Consider the following 18,331-nt stretch of genomic DNA (forward strand, 5'->3'; position numbering starts at 1 on the left):
CCGTGCGCGGGCCTGGCGGTCTTAGGTTAGGACTGGCTTTTCGCGTGGTAGATATCCCACAGTCTGGTTTGCTAGCCCAAATTATTTCGCTCAGATAGTGCTCAGGGTATTCAGGCCAGATTCTTACTCTAAGCGATGCAGCCCGTGCTGCGCCTCCCTGCCCAGCCCCCGCTTGCTAATGGCGCGTGCTGGCGTCTGCGCTGCTTCTCCGCTGGGGGAGTTACCATAGGACTCGCAATCTTCGAGTTTTAATTGTTTATTTATTTTTTCTTCCTGTTATGTTGCCCTCTGTGCTTCCAAAGCTCGGCACAGATTCGGCAGTGAGAAGGTTTCCTGGTGTTTGAAAACTTCTCTCTTTTTAAGACTCCCTTCCCAGGAGGGAACTCCGTCCCTCCCTCTTTTGTCTCTTTTTTTGTCTTTTATATTTTTTCCTACCTCCTTTCGAAGAGTTGGATTGCTTTTCTGGGTGCCTGATGTCCTCTGCCGGCATTCAGAAGTTGTTTTGTGGAATTTACTCGACGTTTAAATGCTCTTTTGATGAATTTGTGGGGGAGAAAGTGTTCTCCCCGTCCTACTCCTCTGCCATCTTGGCTCCTCCCCTCCATTTTTGGTTGCAAAGAATATAATCAGTCTAATTTCAGTATTGACCCTCTGGTGATGTCCATCTGTAGAGTCTTCTCTTATATTATTGTAAGAGGGTGTTTGCTATGACCAGTGTCTTCTCTTGGCAAAACTCTATTGGACTTTGACCTGCTTCATTTTGTACTCCAAGGACAGATTTGCCTGTTACTCCAGGTATCTCTTGACTTCCTACTTTTGCATTCCAGGCCCCTGTAATGAAAAGGACATTTTTCTTGGGTGTTAGTTTTAGAAGGTCTTGTAGGTCTTCATAGAACCATTCAGCTTCAGCTTCTTCAGTATTACTGATCAGGGCATAAACTTGAATTACTGTGATATTGAATGGTTTGCCTTTGAAATGAACAGAGATCATTCTGTCATTTTTGAGATTGTATCCACGGACTGCATTATGGACTCTTTTCTTGGCCAAGATGGCTACTCCACTTCTTCTAAGGGATTCTTCCCCACAGTGGTAGATATCATGGTCATCTGAATTAAATTCACCCATTCCAGCCCATTTTATTTTATTTATTTATTTATTTTTTAAAATTTTATTTTATTTTTAAACTTTACAATATTGTATTAGTTTTGCCAAATATCAAAATGAATCTGCCACAGATATACCTGTGTTCCCCATCCTGAACCCTTCTCCCTCCTCCCTCCCCATACCCTCCCTCTGGATTGTCCCAGTGCACCAGCCCCAAGCATCCAGTATCATGCATCGAACCTAGACTGGCAACTTGTTTCATACATGATATTATACATGTTTCAATGCCATTCTCCCAAATCTCCCCACCCTCTCCCTCTCCCACAGAGTCCATAAGACTGATCTATACATCAGTGTCTCTTTTGCTGTCTCGTACACAGGGCTATTGTTACCATCTTTCTAAATTCCATATATATGCATTAGTATACTGTATTGGTGTTTTTCTTTCTGGCTTACTTCACTCTGTGTAATAGGTTCCAGTTTCATCCACCTCATTAGAACTGATTGAAATGTATTCTTTTTAATGGCTGAGTAATACTCCATTGTATATATGTACCACAGCTTTCTTATCCATTCATCTGCTGACGGGCATCTAGGTTGCTTCCATGTCCTGGCTACTATAAATAATGCTGCAGTGAACACTGGGGTACACGTGTCTCTTTCCCTTCTGGTTTCCTCAGTGTGTATGCCCAGTAGTGGGATTGCTGGGTCATAAGGCAGTTCTATTTCCAGTTTTTTAAGGAATCTCCACACTGTTCTCCATAGTGGCTGTACTAGTTTGCATTCCCACCAACAGTGTAAGAGAGTTCCCTTTTCTCCACACCCTCTCCAGCATTTATTGCTTGTAGACTTTTGGATCGCAGCCATTCTGACTGGTGTGAAATGGTACCTCATAGTGGTTTTGATTTGCATTTCTCTGATAATGAGTGATGTTGAGCATCTTTTCATGTGTTTGTTAGCCATCTGTATGTTTTCTTTGGAGAAATGTCTATTTAGTTCTTTGGCCCAATTTTGATTGGGTCATTTATTTTTCTGGAGTTGAGCTGTAGGAGTTGCTTGTATATTTTTGAGATTAGTTTTATTTTGCTGATTCCTAAAATGTCACTGTTCACTCTTGCTGTCTCCTGTTTGATCACTTCTAATTTGCCTTGATTCATGGACCTAACATTCCAGGTCCCTATGCGGTCTTGCTTTTTATAGCATCAGACTTTCTTCCATCACCAGTCACATCCAAAACTGGGTGTTTTTTTTTTTGCTTTGGCTCCATCTCTTCATTCTTTCTGAAGTTATTTCTCCACTGATCTCCAGTAGCATATTGGGCACATACCAAGTCGGTGAGATCATCATTCAGTGTCCATTCGTTTGCCTTTTCATATTCTTCATGGGATTCTCAAGGGAAGAATACTGAAGTGGTTTTCCATTCCCTTCTCCAATGGACCATTTTTGTCAGAACTCTCCACCATGACCTGTCCATCTTGGGTTGTCCTGCATGTCATGGCTCATATTAACATGCACTAATCTATTCCAGTTTAGCAGCTACCTACAATGGTATATAATTTTCTTTTTTTTTAAATTGAAATACAGAATTATACTCTTTCTATGAAAGTTTACATTTTAAATAACATTTATAACCATGATTTATCACCCATCTTTTCATAATGTTTTCATTTATGCCTATATAATTAAATATCTATAAGCTTATGAAGAAAGGCAATGCCAAAGAATGCTCAAACTACCACATAATGAACTCATCTCACACGCTAGTAAAGTAGTGCTCAAAATTCTCCAAGCCAGGCCTCAGTAATACATGAACCATGAACTTGAGATGTTCAAGCTGGTTTTAGAGAAGGCAGATGAACCAGAGATCAAATTGCCAACATCCACTGGATCATCAAAAAAGCAAGAGAGTTCCAGAAAAACATCTATTTCTGCTTTGTTGACTATGCCAAAGCCTTTGACTGTGTGGATCACAATAAACTGTGGAAAATTCTGAAAGAGATGGGAATACCAGACCACCTGACCTGCCTCTTGAGAAACGTATATGCAGGTCAGGAAGCAACAGTTAGAACTGGACATGGAACAACAGACTGGTTCCAAATAGGAAAAGGAGTACACCAAGGCTGTGTATTGTCACCCTGCTTATTTAACTTATATGCAGAGTTCACTATGAGAAACGCTGGGCTGTAAGAAGCACAAGCTGGAGTCAAGATTGCCGGGAGAAATACCCATAACTTCAGATATGCAGATGATACCACCCTTATGGCAGAAAGTGAAGAGGAACTCAAAAGCCTCTTGATGAAAGTGAAAGTGGAGAGTGAAAAAGTTGGCATAAAGCTCAACATTCAGAAAACAAAGATCAGGGCATCTGGTCCCATCACTTCATGGGAAATAGATGGGGAAACAGTGGAAACAGTATCAGACTTTATTTTTCTGGGCTCCAAAATCACTGCAGATGGTGACTGCAGCCATGAAATTAAAAGACGCTTACTCCTTGGAAGAAAAGTTATGACCAACCTAGATAGTATAAAAGGCAGACACATTACTTTGCCAACAAAGGTCCATCTAGTCGAGGCTATGGTTTTTCCAGTGGTCATGTATGGATGTGAGAGTTGGACTGTGAAGAAAGCTGAGCCCCAGAGAATTGATACTTTTGAACTGTGATGTTGGAGAAGACTCTTGAGAGTCCCTTGGACTGCAAGGAGATCCAATCAGTCCATTCTAAAGGAGATCAGTCCTGGGTGTTCATTGGAAGGACTGATGCTAAAGCTGAAACTCCAATACTTTGGCCACCTCCTGTGAAGAGTTGACTCATTGGAAAAGACCCTGCTGGGACGGATTGTGGGCAAGAGAAGGGGACGACAGAGGATGAGATGGCTGGATGGCATCACCTACTCGAAGGACATGAGTTTGGGTAAAGTCCAGGAATTGATGATGGACAGGGAGGCCTGGCGTGCTGTGATTCATGGGGTCACAAAGAGTCGGACATGACTGAGTGAGTGAACTGAACTGAAGCTTTTGATGAACTTCCTATATTACTTTATATTACCAAGATATTTTTTTTTGCATAAACTAATAATTATGTCTTAAATTTTTATAAACTCAAATAGTGGTGATAAAAATTTCAAAGTAGCAATGTTTCCATAAGTGCATTTATTAAGACAGATATATCTACATTCTTTTATATATGCAAGAAACACAAGTAATACATGAATATAAACAAATACCTTTGCTACCCAACCCTTATTATGTAGAAACTCTGGAGAAGAACTGATATTGTACAATTTAGTCAGCTGAGTTCTCTTTTAAATTGCTATTCACTATAAATTTCCAATAATACTGCCCATGTATTAAAATATATATCTAGATTATGATAGTTTCCCTTAGTGAAGGAGTAGGTAATTATTTCAAGTTATCTCTAAGCAAGGGTGGTAATGTTTGGAGGGAATTGGAGAGACAGGATGCTAACATTTCCAAAAATTGAACAAGAGTTCAGTGAGTTGGTATAGCAGAAGGCAGTTCAGTCAACCATCACTGGTTGGTGGTTTATAGACCTAAATACTAGTGACTTTTCTGCAGCCAGGTAGGAGATAAATGTGGTACATTCAGAGCAAGAAATGCAGTGTGTCTATGCTGCAGGAAAGAGTAGGTGTTAATTTCAGGCACACCTTAAACTGACTACTACATCTTCTGCTTATTAACTATGTGACTGTGGAAATTTATTTAATCTCTCAGTCTCAGTTTCATTGCAAAATTGGTGTGAGGATTAACAGAATGACTGACACATAATAGGCATTACCAACACTACCTGCAGTGACTTATCTAATCTCAAAACTTATCTGCAATGACTTATTTTGTCTCCTAACTCTAAATATAGTATGTATGCTGATATTCCCCAAATGTATGTCTTTAACTAGAAACTCAACCCTGAACTTCATATTCTTACCTTCAACTGCCTGCTCAGCATATCTACTTGGATGTTGAATGAGTACTTCAAGTTTATCAAGACTCATACTGAATTTCTTTCTTTTTTTTTTTTTTGTTTTGTTTTTTCTTTTTTTTTTTTACGAGGCCTGACTCTCCTGTCCCAAGTCTGCAGGGACCCTGCCTATACTGAATTTCTGGTCTAATACCCTTGTCTGATTTTTCCAAATGTAAGCAATCCTTCTATTTGTTCTGACTAAAGCAGACTTGACTCCTTTCCTCTCATATCTCAAAACTAATATTTATATCTTAGTATTATGGTTAAATTTTGTCCAGTATGGTATCCCTTCTCAACCCCTCTGCTGATATTTCCATAGGCAAGCCACTATTTTCTTTAGCCTGGTTATGGTAACCACTTCATTATGATAACAGTCTCCTCCTAATGTACTTTCTCTGTCTCTCTGTCCACCCCCACTCCCTATCAAAGCCTATCTTTGATCAGCAGACAGTGGAATCATGTCATAACTCTGCTTAAACTACTTCAGTCCCTTCCCATCTCACTTAGAGTAATGACCAGTGTCATTACAAGTGCTCACTGTGTTCTGCATTATTTCACTTCTATATTGGATATATTGACTTCCTCTACTTCCTTTACTTCTACTTCCCTCTGGCTCACTGTGCTGGAGACCTCTTGTTCTTGGTGCAGAGCAAGTGCACATGTATTTCAGGGTTTTGCATTTGCTGTGCACAAATTGCCCCTACGACCCCATGCATGACTGTTCCTCTTCCAAAAATGCCAACTTAATGTGCTCCTTCCCCTTCTCTAGCTCAAAGGTCATCTCAGTGAGGCCTTTCATGACTATTTAGTTATTCATCCCTCTCTCATTTACTCCATGACTCTTTTACTAATTCATTTCTTTTTTCCATTGAACTTAACCATGTCACCTAAAATACATTTTATTTATTTACTTGTTTATGTACAGCGCCTGGTACATGGTAGTCACTCCATAAATGCTTATTATATGAATCAATTTATAAATAAAGGTGCTTAAAAGTAAATTTCAGTTTAGTCTCCTCTCAGTCTATTATATCTGATAAAATAGAGATAAAAAGGTCATTTTTATTTTCCATCTAGCATTAGAAGTTGGTAATAAATTATAAAATTATGGGGTAAATTTTTTAATTTTTAAACTAAATTTACAGAACTCTTGCTTAGTGAAAAAGAACTGGAGTTATGTATATTATACATTAATGAAAATTTAAATGTGTGACTCAAAAGCTATTAACTTTTCCAGTCATATGTACTTAGTATTTAGCCTTTCATGTAGGTTTCATGTACCTGTGACACAAAGCCAAACACACAGTTATTAAAACATCTAATTTTTTCTTTATTTAAAATATGTATTACTATATATTTGACCAGTGACCTGAGTTAAGAAGTCTCAATAGAAAAGTTTCTTTATAAATGACCATCAAAATCTAATTGATAAGTAGATCTGTATCAGTCTTCTAAGATAAGTATGTAAGTGTGAATGTGTTGTCAAGAAAGTAAGGTTGTATATACTATTAAGCTGAAAAGCTGCAGAACCAAGTACAATAGCATTTATATGAAAGAAGAAATAAAAGCTTATGTATTAGTAATTGCTTTCTCTATGTGCTAAGTGACAAATAGCTCACAGTCCTCACAGGAAACTGTGTCTCTGCTTAAAAAGTTAAATGTTTTCCTTATGCCATTTATTACTTTAAATCTAAGCAGTACTTTAAATCTAAGCATTATCTCTTTGCTCTTTGTTTGTTTTGTTTTGTTTTGGTCCAGAGGGGGCTTCCCTGGTGGCTCAGATGATAAAGAATATGCCTGCAGTGCAGGAGTGAAGTGTCCGACTCTTTGCCACCCCGTGGACTGTAGCCCGCCAGGCTCCTCTGTCCATGGGATTCTCCAGGCAAGAATACTGGAGTGGATTGCCATTTCCTTCTCCAGGGGATCTTCCCAACCCAGGGATCGAACCCGGGTCTCCTGCATTGCAGGCAGATGCTTTATCTTCTGAGCCACCAGGGAAGCAGGAGACATGGGTTCAATCCCTGGATCGGGAAGATCCACTGGAAAAGGGAATGGCTACCCAATCCAGTATTCTTGCCTGGAGAATCCCATTGGACAGAGAAGCCTGATGAGATACAGTCCATGGGGTCCCAAAGAGTTGGACATGACTGAATGATTAACAATTTCACTTTATTTTTTAAGACCCAAAAGTCTAACATAATGGAGAATGTATGACCTTTTTCATGCAAAATTTACCTCATCCCAGTCCCCACTCTACTGTGAAAGCTCAGTTGGGGTTGCTTTGGAGAAGAGAGCAGGACACATACACACAGGTGGGCATATACCATTGGTTGGTGACTCTACTCCCTCCACGCTTTCTTTTTCCAGCAGCTGGACAAGTCATGGCCATATGACCCAGTCAGTGAGATGTAATCAAAGACACTGACTGCCATGGAAGTTTCTGGGAAGGAACAAAATCAGCTGGCATTTCCAATTAATCTTTTTCCTTTCTACGACTTACTGCCTGGTAATACAGATGTGATGTCCAAAAACTCACTGTTTTTTAGATTCAACTGCTCAGATATTCTCATGTAACACTCACATTTGGAGTTAGATGACACAAGGGGAAGGAGTATCAGCAATGTTCAAGGTGTGTGTTACTTTTGTGAAAAGTGAAAGAGTCACTCAGTTGTGTCCAACTCTTTGCAACCCCATGGACTCATGGAGCCCCCATGGAGCCCACCAGGCTCCTCTGTTCATGGAATTCTCCAGGCAAGAATACTGCAGTGTGTAGCCATTCCCTTCTCCAGGGAATCTCCCTGACCCAGGGATCAAACCAAGGTCTCTGGCATTGCAGCCAGATTCTTTACTGTCTGGGCCACCAAGGAAATGTATTACGCTGTATGGCCACCTAAAAAAAACACAGTATTTTTTTTTTAGAGACATGATCTGCTTCCTCTCCCTTGGGGTGAAGCTAAGCAGAAATGTTCCTGTAAAATGCACAAGCAGCTTCCTAATTACTCCTCGCTAGGCTATAATAGTTGCTTCTCTGTGGGATAGTCCACAGCATTATTCTGGGAGTCATTCTTTGAGCCCTTCCTAGAGTGTGATCCTTTCTACTTCTTGTGATGATGTTGTGAATAATTTCTGTCATACCGGGTGAGTCAGGGCCCAATCAGGAGGCAGTAATCACACAGAATTTCAGCAGGATAAATTTAATATAAAAATGATTGATCATAACAAGATTATAGTAATGGTGATTACCTAGTGGGAACATATAATTCTCTAAAGAATTCAGGAATAGCATATATAGAGTAGTCACTGCCTTTAGGGATGACATAGAACATCCAAGAAAGAATCCAATCTAAAATAACTCAACCCCTAGGATTGAGATCCAGGCCTCATTGAAAGAATATAGTCATGTTACCAAGTCCAGAATTGCAGTTAATTCACACTTTGGGGTTCCTTAGGAGACTATTAACAGTAGGGCAGAGACTTAACCCACTTCAGGAACCTGACCCTGCAGAGATCCTATACCATGTAGCAACTTGATGAGAAGAGAACACTGGATGTAAAAAGAGAAGCTCTGCATCCTGCCAGGTGCTTCCAGCACCCTCTACTGACAAAGCAAAATCAGCAGTGTACCAATTGGCAAAGGAGAATTATTCAGAGTTCAGTTCAGTTATCAGAATAGGCAATGGAATATACATTTGGGTCTGGGAAGCAATAGGTCAATCACTAGTACACATATGCAACTGAACTCTTACTCAATCACCAATGCAGAGCCTTGGCATTTGTACTTCTCTGGGTTCATGATAGTCCTCACCCAAATGTGTGATGCAAATCTGCTGCTTCTGCATTCCTCTTCTTTCTGCCTCAGTGAAAACTTCTGTATGTATTAGGTTTATGAGTTGAATTGTGTCTCTTCAAAATTCATATGCTGAAGTCCTTATTCTCTGTACCTAGAAATGTGACTTTTGAAGAGAGTGTCTTTGCAGAGATAATGAAGTTAAAATGAGGTCACTAGAAGCAGACCCGAATTCAATGTAACTGGTGTTTTTATAAAAAGAGAAGATTTAAACATAGAATTACCCATAAAAGAAAGAAGATGGAAGACAGAGAGGACAAACGGGCATCTTAAACCAAAGACCTGAAACAGATTTTTCCCCTCACAGCCCTCAGAAAGAACCAATCTTTAAGACACGTTGATTTCACACTTAGAGTTTCCAGAACACTGAGACAATTTTATGTTGTTGAAGCTTCGTGGTGCTTCTTTATGGCAACCCTAACAAACTAATACATTAGCATATTTCAGGTTACAAGCATTTTAAATGTGGCTTAAACAATGAGTATCTCTGTCCTACAAGAGATGTACTGATGTCAGTGATCCAAGATTCAGTTTTAGCACAATGAAATCAAGACCTGGGGGTGGCTTTTTTGCAATATTCATTGCTTTCCCCATCATATGACAAAATGACTGCAGTAGCTCTGTACATCTTGTGCTCACAGAACAATGATCAAGGACTTTCTTCATGAGACTCTCTTCATCAAACAGGAGAATCTTTCTTGGAAGCATCTATGTTTCAATTGTGAGTGATTTGTCACCCCAACGGATGTCTCCAGAGTGCCTCTGAGCAGTGTTCATGCCCTCCCCTTCTCCTGTGGGGGTATGGGAATGTAAGTACGTGGCAAGATATGGGATTTTCCATTAGAACCTGAGAGTGCATGGAGTGGATGGGGCGGGTAAGCAACCTGTTTACTCCTTCACCCCTAGCCTTCCCAGGGTATACGTTTCCCCCAACCATTGTCTTACCCTTTGCCAGTTGTCATTTTCATTTATAGCACTTATGTCATCTGAATTTATCCTATTTTATTAGTTTCTTGTTTGTCTTGTTCTATTAGAAGTAAACCTCCATGAACCATGGGGCATGTGTGTCTCATTTGCCCCTATAGCCATACTCCCTCAGACAGCAGAGTAGATGTTCCATAAAATATTGTCAATTGAGTGATGGTACTTAGGGACATTTCAAAAGTATTGTCTCCTTTACCTTCCTCTACTAGTAAAACTTTCTAGTCCTGTAGGGAGCACTTACATTTTCCTAATTTTTCTATTTTCCGAGAAATGTTTTTGAGGTGGTAGAAGCTACATCTCTTCAGAAACCATTTCAGTACCACCACGCGTACCGCCCGCTGAGTCTTCGGGTTTGACTCAGTATACTTGTGAGGTCAGTACTCAGATGCGGTCACCTTGGTGTCCTCCCCTCCTGCTCTCCTGCAGGAAGCTGAACAGCCAACCTTGTTCTGCCCCTCTACCACAGGGTTTACCATAAGGTCAACTTCTTGTTCCTTCCAAATGTCTAGTCATCACAATATATGATATTATGTATCACATATTACACTTTCTCATATGAATTTAACCTCTCAGGTCACTGTTCTGTGGAACTAAGAATTATAGTAAAGGTCTAATAGTGTTAAACAAACAAACTGCTCTTCTGTTTGTGTTGTAAGGGTGCATATCACTTAAAGGGAACAAGACCCTCTTTTTGTTGTACAAAATTAAGAGTTTTCAAATAAATATCTTTCATTCACATAACAGTGATGGCTTATAGTCATCACCAATTATGTGTCCTTTGTGCTTTTCATTGCAGGACACATGAATTCCTCAGGTTTTTTTCCCTTGAGGATTTCCTGTCTCAGTAGGAAAAACTGAAAGGTGTGTAAATAATACTTAGTACAGTAATCTTGAGGAAAAACTTGTTTGATGTTGGTGGATAAGGTGGACTGAACACCCAGGTCAGCTATAATATTCAGGGAAGACTTACTAGAGAAAGGTAAAAGTCTAAGAACTAAGTTACCACCAATATGTAAATAACTGAATCCAGTGTTTTCTTGTTTTCAGGGTTTAAGAGAAGGGACTTGTTTGGTCATCTCTTGGTTATCTCACTGGTTTTGTGGATCAGATATTTGGGATGTGCTTGAAGACAGTGTGTGGATTCAAGTTAGAGGAGCTAGAGCAACTGAGTGCTGGGCAGGCCTCCCTCTGGTCAGGTGGTCTACAGGTTTGCCAGTGTGGCATCTCCATATGGGCTCATTTGGGCTTCCTTGAAGCCTGGTAGCTCAGGGCTGCTGGGCACCTTATATGGTGACTTAGATTCCAGCTTATATTCCAACAAACAAAGTAGAGGCTGTGTGCCTTTTCTCACCTAGCCACAAAAGTCAATCAGTGTCACTCCCTCACTAGATTGGTACATGAGTGTGACAAGTTTGCCTAGATTCAAAGGACAGGGAATATACACCCCAGTTTTCAATGGGAGAACTGTCAGGGTCACCTTGTAGAATTGTCTCTACAACACACAATGTTGTAACATCATGCCACTCAGTTCTCTGGCCACAATTTATATCCCTCCCATTGGCACTTCCTTCTCCAAGACTCCTCTCCCCACCCCTGTGTTTTTACAGCAGCAATTTCAGGTTAAAGATATGAGATCTTTTATTTAAACTATATCTCTGTGTTCAGTTCAGTCACTCAGTTGTGTCCGACTCTTTGCGACCCCATGAATCATAGCACGCCAGGCCTCCCTGTCCATCACCAACTCCCGGAGTTCACTCAGACTCAGGTCCATCAAGTCAGTGATGCCATCCAGCCATCTCATCCTCTGTCGTCCCTTTCTCCTCCTGCCCCCAACCCCTCCCAGCATCAGAGTCTTTTCCAATGAGTCAACTCTTCTCATGAGGTGGCCAAAGTACTAGAGTTTCAGCTTTAGCATCATTTCTTCCAAGGAAATCCCAGGGCTGATCTCCTACAGAATGGACTGGTTGGATCTCCTTGCAGTCCAAGGGATTCTCAAGAGTCTTCTCCAACACCACAGTTCAAAAGCATCAATTCTTTGGCGCTCAGCTTTCTTCACAGTCCAACTTAGGTCTTCACATCATGGAATGTGAAGTCAAGTGGGCCTTAGAAAGTATCACTATGAGCAAAGCTAGTGGAGGTGATGGAATTCCAGTTGAGCTATTTCAAATCCTGAAAGATGATGCTGTGAAAGTGCTGCACTCAATATGCCAACAAATTTGGAAAACTCAGCAGTGGCCACAGGACTGGAAAAGGTCAGTTTTCATTCCAGTCCCAAAGAAAGGCAATGCCAAAGAATGCTCAAACTACCTCACAATTGTATTCATCTCACACACTAGTAAAGTAATGCTCAAAATTCTCCAAGCCAGGCTTCAGCAATACGTGAACCATGAACTTCCAGATGTTCAAGCTGGTTTTAGAAAAGGCAGAGGAACCAGAGATCAAATTGCCAACATCTGCTGGATCATGGAAAAAGCAAGAGAGTTCCAGAAAAACATCTATTTCTGCTTTATTGACTATGCCAAAGCCTTTGACTGTGTGGATCACAAGAAACCGTGGACAATTCTGAAAGAGATGGGAATACCAGACCCACCTGACCTGCCTCTTGAGAAACCTGTATGCAGGTCAGGAAGCAACAGTTAGAACTGGACATGGAACAACAGACTGGTTCCAAATAGGAAAAGGAGTACACCAAGGCTGTATATTGTCACCCTGCTTATTTAAATTATATGCAGAGTACATCATGAGAAACGCTGGGCTGGAAGAAGCACAAATTGGAATCAAGATTGCTTGGAGAAATATCAATAACTTCAGATATGCAGATGACACCACTCTTATGGCAGAAAGTGAAGAGGAACTAAAAAGCCTCTTGATGCAAGTGAAAATTGAGAGTGAAAAAGTTGGCTTAAAGCTCAACATTCAGAAAACAAAGATCATGGCATCTGGTCCCATCACTTCATGGGAAATAGATGGGGAAACAGTGTCAGACTTTATTTTTTGGGGTTCCAAAATCACTGCAGATGGTGACTGCAGCCATGAAATTAAAAGATGCTTACTCCTTGGAAGAAAAGTTATGACCGACCTAAATAGCATATTGAAAAGCAGAGCCATTACTTTGCCAACAAAGGTCCATCTAGTCAAGGCTATGGTTTTTCCAGTGGTCATGTATGGATGTGAGAGTTGGACTGTGAAGAAAGCTGAGTGCAAAAGAATTGATATATCTGTGTCAGTAAAGCTATTTTATGCAATTCCTAAGATACGGCTCTTTGAGTATCATTCTCGTTGGTCAGAACACTTGTGAATCAAAAAGACTAAGATAACCAGTAAAGGCAATAATTTTCAAATAGAGAAAACTTTAGAACCACAGAACTTGCTGGTAAGAGGCACTTCTGACACACTGCTGGACAGTGTTGTCAGTTTCTTAGAGCTCAGTCTTGCTCTCTGGAGTTGTCCTTTGGCATCTTTTGGCTATATATCCCTTGGACTTTATTATTTTTCCATTAGGAGTGACTGATACATATAAATAAGGAACTCAGCTTATTTCTTGCCCATAGTAGTTCAAAAGTCCAAAATCCTGCTTTCATTTTGCAATATATTCTTTTCATTTTGAAATCATTTTGAAAAATGTGTGTTTTTATAATGTATCAATTATAATCCACTTCATTAGACAAAATTCATATCCACAAATCTGTTTCCATTTCCTTTTCTTTTCTAGGGGCTGCCCATACTCCTTTGCCTGTAGCTTTAGGTCAGTGAAAACTCTGCTTTCATCATTTTATCTCTAATTCTGACTCCTCTTCTAGGGACTCTTGATTACATTAACTTCATCCAGATAATATAGGATAAGCTCCCCATCTCAAAATCATTAAAGCTACAAAGTCCGTTCTATCATCCAAGTAACATATCCAGAGCACCCCCCTTCCCCTTTGAGGCTACTAAAGGAATACTCTCCTTTGAAGCCCTATATGTATTGAAGTTTTCTGTGAGATGTGTCCTTAAAATTTTCAGACTGCACTTATGGTGGTTATGTGTTCGCATAGGTTCATCAGTTCCAATAAGGGCTCCATTCTAATGAGTGAGATTGATAATGAGGGAGGCAATGCCTTCGCAGAGTCAGTGGATATATAGGAAATCTCTGTACCTTTCCTTCAATTTTGCTGTAAACCTGAAACTTCTCTAAAAATGTAAAATCTTCAGAAAAAATTGCACAGCAACCATTTCTATAAACATAAAAATTCAGGAAGAAAATCCTGAATTGTTCATGCAAAGCATCTATGAAGCACACCTTAGATCTTTGCTAGGTTTCACATGTAAATTTATAATCTCATCTTGTCCCATTCTTACTTACATGACAGTTTATTGCCTGAAATGATTGGTCTGGGTCCTTGCTTTTCAGTTCAGTAATTTCTAATTTCCATTCAATAAATGGATACTTAGTTCTTTAGTTGATCTATTATAGGTAGGTAGGTAGAAGTCAGACATTGCCTTCAACACTCTGCCTAGAAATACACTTAGCTATATGTTGGGTTTTTAGGCACATTTTGCTATTTTTAAATAACAGTTTTGCTAAACTTCCTGCCACTGTATTATAAAGGTCTTCATTACTCCTTAAGGTACCAACAGTGTTTTCTTTGCATTCTGGACAGCCTCTTAGAGGCCTACCAAACTCCATTCTCCTTAAGGCCCACTAGCTTCCACCTGCCATATAGCTCCAAGGATTATATTATATGTTTCAGGAGACAAGGGGCTGTTACATGGTTTGGTAGTTGTGTTTGTAAGCAATGGAAGCAAGCAATGAGCTCTACTATAGTATTCAAGAAATGCTTCCTTTTAAAATTAAAATGAGAAGAAGCAACTTTTCACCTGAAATACACAATGAAGTTGAAAGAATTGAAGTTATTATTTTCCTGTTTTGAGGGGTGAAATGCAGGTGGTGGGAAGAGCATGCTAGTGATTGGAAGAGTGGGATCTAAGTTTTTAGCATAAATGTATTATGAGTAGATATTGATGTGCACGTAATATCAAGTATAAAGCTGCTATATATTTTTAAATTATTTTGTCTATATTCCTCTTCCAACACCAGACATATCAAAGGACTTGCAGAGGATCTTTTTTTTTAAAGGATATACTATCCTTTGGAGTTTCTTAAAGGATGTAATATCCTAGGGGGTCCATGGTGGAGTTGGTGGTGAGGCAATGGTTGTTGGATGTGCAAGGACCTACCTTTTCTGTTAAATTACAAACAAAAAGACCAGAGTTGTAGAAGAATGTAAAATATGGAGGTAGAAGGCCTGAACTCTGTGTTTCATCTCTAATTCCATTGTCCCCAATGTCAGATGTGCTGTCCTGAACAGAGACCATAGTTAATGTTTGCTGGTTGGTAGGGAGGCTGCTGCTGCTGCTAAGTCGCTTCAGTCATGTCTGATTCTGTGTGACCCCGTAGACAGCAGCCCACCAGGCTCCTCTGTCCACAGCATTCTCTAGGCAAGAATACTGGGATGGGTTGCCATTTCCTTTTCCAGGTAGGGAGGCTGAGAGGGCCCCAAATAAACTTCATCTACCCCAGAGTTTGGCATAGGAGCAATCATATTCTTATCTTTGAGTACTGAGTATCCTTTAGCTTCTTATATCCAAGTTAATATTTAGACATCATTCTATATGATACATGTTTTCCAAATAAATATGTGTTAAGGAATAAAACAAAGGATGAAAGTGCTGGAATTGAAAACAAAAAAAGAACAAATGTCACATCCTCTTTGAAAGCATAGAATATTCAGCTTGACTTCCCAGGCACTACTAACAGTATTTTCGTTGAGTGTTATTTCTGCTGCATCACATTGGAAATGCACTTTGGTGTAGCTCTACTTCAATTACTTTCCCTTGGGTTTTGAAAAGTTTGCCCTGCAAAATAAGAAAACCAAGTGATGGGAAAATTTCACAGTATATGGCTGTATGGTGAATACATTTATTTTATCGCTGGGAATAAAAGCTGCCTGAGAGGTCAGATAGAGTACACATGAGGCAGTGGCTGTTTGCCACATATTTTTAGAGTTCTTGGCGATTGCCTCATTTAAAGAAAGCAGATGTATGATTTTAATTTTGGTATAAGCTGATATTTTCTTAAAATTCATAATTGATGGAGAGATTAGGCAGTTTTGAGAGTGAAAACCAGAAAGTACCTGAACCATCTCTACACATTTAATATCCTGTGATTGCCAGACATCAGCTGAATATTCCTGTTCCCCTTGTTGACCTTCTCTTCTGAGCTTTTTCTCTATTTATTGTGTGTTAGTTACTAGGGATTTTTTTTTTCAAAAACCTGTTCTGCTTATAAAAAATATCTCTATTCTCTAACTTTTCTTTTAGAATAAAGAAATGCCAGGGTCTCTCAAAGAATAGGAAATAATTGAATTTGTGTTTAGGCTTTTTACAGCAACAAAGGGAATATGAAAAGAAAACTTAGCATGGGCCTACCCTTTCTGTTAAAGTATAAGCACAAGCACCTTGAAGGGCAGGACTTAGTCTTGGTGTAGTGTACATGTGTGCATGCATATCTGTGCACAAGGCTCCCTGCTTAATGATAGAAAAATAAAGGCATTTATGGGACAGTCCAAATACAATAGCAGGCTCAAAGATGATACTCAGGATCTGAAATGCCTCCAACAAAAACCTAATTCTCTTCCTCATAAAAGGAGGTAGTTTAGGTAAAATCTCAATTCTCTATCCCCTAAATTTCTGAATTAAAGCCCTCTGTGGAAGGGAAAATTACATGCTGGGTCCTTCCTCCCTCAACCCTAGAAAGGAGGGTATATTCACTTCTTAACAGAAGAAACCAACTTTATTCTTTGGAGCACTGCTTTGGTCAGTTATTGGCTAGACATAAATGATGAATAAAGTGAATAGATAGTAGCAAAACTGAAGAGGAAATGGCTCTTAATCAATTCTTTCATGGTCAGCTCAGTCAGTGCTTATGAAGCTTCTGAGAAATGTCCCAATTTAGGCCTTTTTGCTGACTATTATGTTGAGAAAAATGAGAGGCTGGATTAAAATGGGAAGAAAGGTGGGGAGAAATGCAGGTGGTGGGAAGAGCAGACTGGAAGAATGGGATCTAAGTTTTTAATATACATGTATTGAAAGTGAAAGTTGCTCAGTCCTGTCCAACTCTTTGCAACCCCATGGACTGTTCTCCAGGCCAGAACACTGGAGTGGGTAGCCATTTCCTCTTCCAGGGTATCTTCCTAACCCAGGGATCGAACCCAGGTCTCCCACATTGCAGGCAGATTCTTTACCAGCTGAGCCACCAGGAAAGCCCAAGAATACTAGAATGGGTATTCTCAGGTGAATCTTCCCAACCCAGGAATTGAAAGGGGGTCTCCTGCATTGCAGGTTAATTCTTTACCAGCTGAGCTACCAGGGAATCCCTACATGTATTATGAGTAGATATTAAATTGATGTGCATGTAATATCAAGTGTAAAGGTGCTAGACATTCTTTATATTAGTTTGTCATATTTTTCTTTCAATTCCAGACATATTAAAGAGCTTTCAGAGGATCTGAAAGGATATGGAGTCCATGGTGGAGTTGGTGGTGGGGCAATGGTTGCTGGTTGTTGCTCACAAGTCCAGGGGTTTCCTGGGTGACTGACTCTCCTGCAGTGATTTTTCACATTTCTTTGGCAAGCTAGCTTAGACCTGTTCCCATGGTGAATGCAGGAGGTGTGCAAGCATGCAACTCAAACATTCACACATATTTCAAGTTTCTATTTTTTAGCTTTGCTAACATTGTGGCTAACATGATTTACACAGCACCTCTGAGAGTCCAGTTGCAGGGCTCTTATCACAGAGGGATGTGTATGTACAGGAGGGGATAAAGGAAGTGGAACGTTCAATATAATCCATCTACCACACATGACTGTATAAATTCTTCCAACCACTGTTTGTGGCCCTAAAACTTACTGATGGGTCAAGAAGTTCAAGGTATATAACTATTTTATTTTATGTCACAACAGTTATTTAGGTATTTTCTGTTAAAAACATGATGTAGATGCTGAGGTCGAGAGATGCTCTGGCTTCAGTGAGCTTGGACTCAAACCCAAATCAAACAAAGTTCTTAATCTTGTTAGAAAAGCACAGTACTAAAGGTGAAAATTACTCCTAGTTGGAGATGGGCAAGATAGTGATAATAAAAAACGCAAAAGTTAGTGAGACAAGTTGATAGTAGAGACCCCAGTGTGAAAACAGCTGCCCATTATTAAGTTCTAGCTGTGATGGTGAATCCAAAGGATGATCGAGTGCCCCAATGTACCTGCTTTTGTTTGATTTGTGTTTAAATGTCTAAATTCTGCAGTATTAACCAATTTTGAAATACCTAATGCTTACTTTTTCCGGTAGAGAATGAATTTAAAAAGAAAATTTTGTTGA

At 39.8% G+C, this 18,331-nt stretch overlaps 1 protein-coding gene across 2 annotated transcripts in view; it reads left to right on the top strand.

Moving 5' to 3' along the window:
* Positions 1–18,331, top strand: part of PTPRD (protein tyrosine phosphatase receptor type D) — a 2,533,682-nt gene that overhangs the window by 845,844 nt on the left and 1,669,507 nt on the right. The window contains exon 6 of one of the 2 annotated variants that reach the window (XM_086415146.1): positions 9,573–9,740. The exons of the other annotated variant lie outside the window; for it this stretch is intronic. The gene's annotated coding sequence lies outside the window, so the exon portion shown is untranslated. The remainder of the gene's footprint in view (positions 1–9,572; positions 9,741–18,331) is intronic. 2 annotated transcript variants of the gene reach the window in all.

The sequence above is a fragment of the Bos grunniens genome, chromosome 8 (assembly GCF_055505025.1).
Source record: "Bos grunniens cultivar Pamir isolate PY7600 chromosome 8, Bosgru_T2T1.0, whole genome shotgun sequence".
Lineage (NCBI taxonomy): Eukaryota > Metazoa > Chordata > Mammalia > Artiodactyla > Bovidae > Bos > Bos grunniens.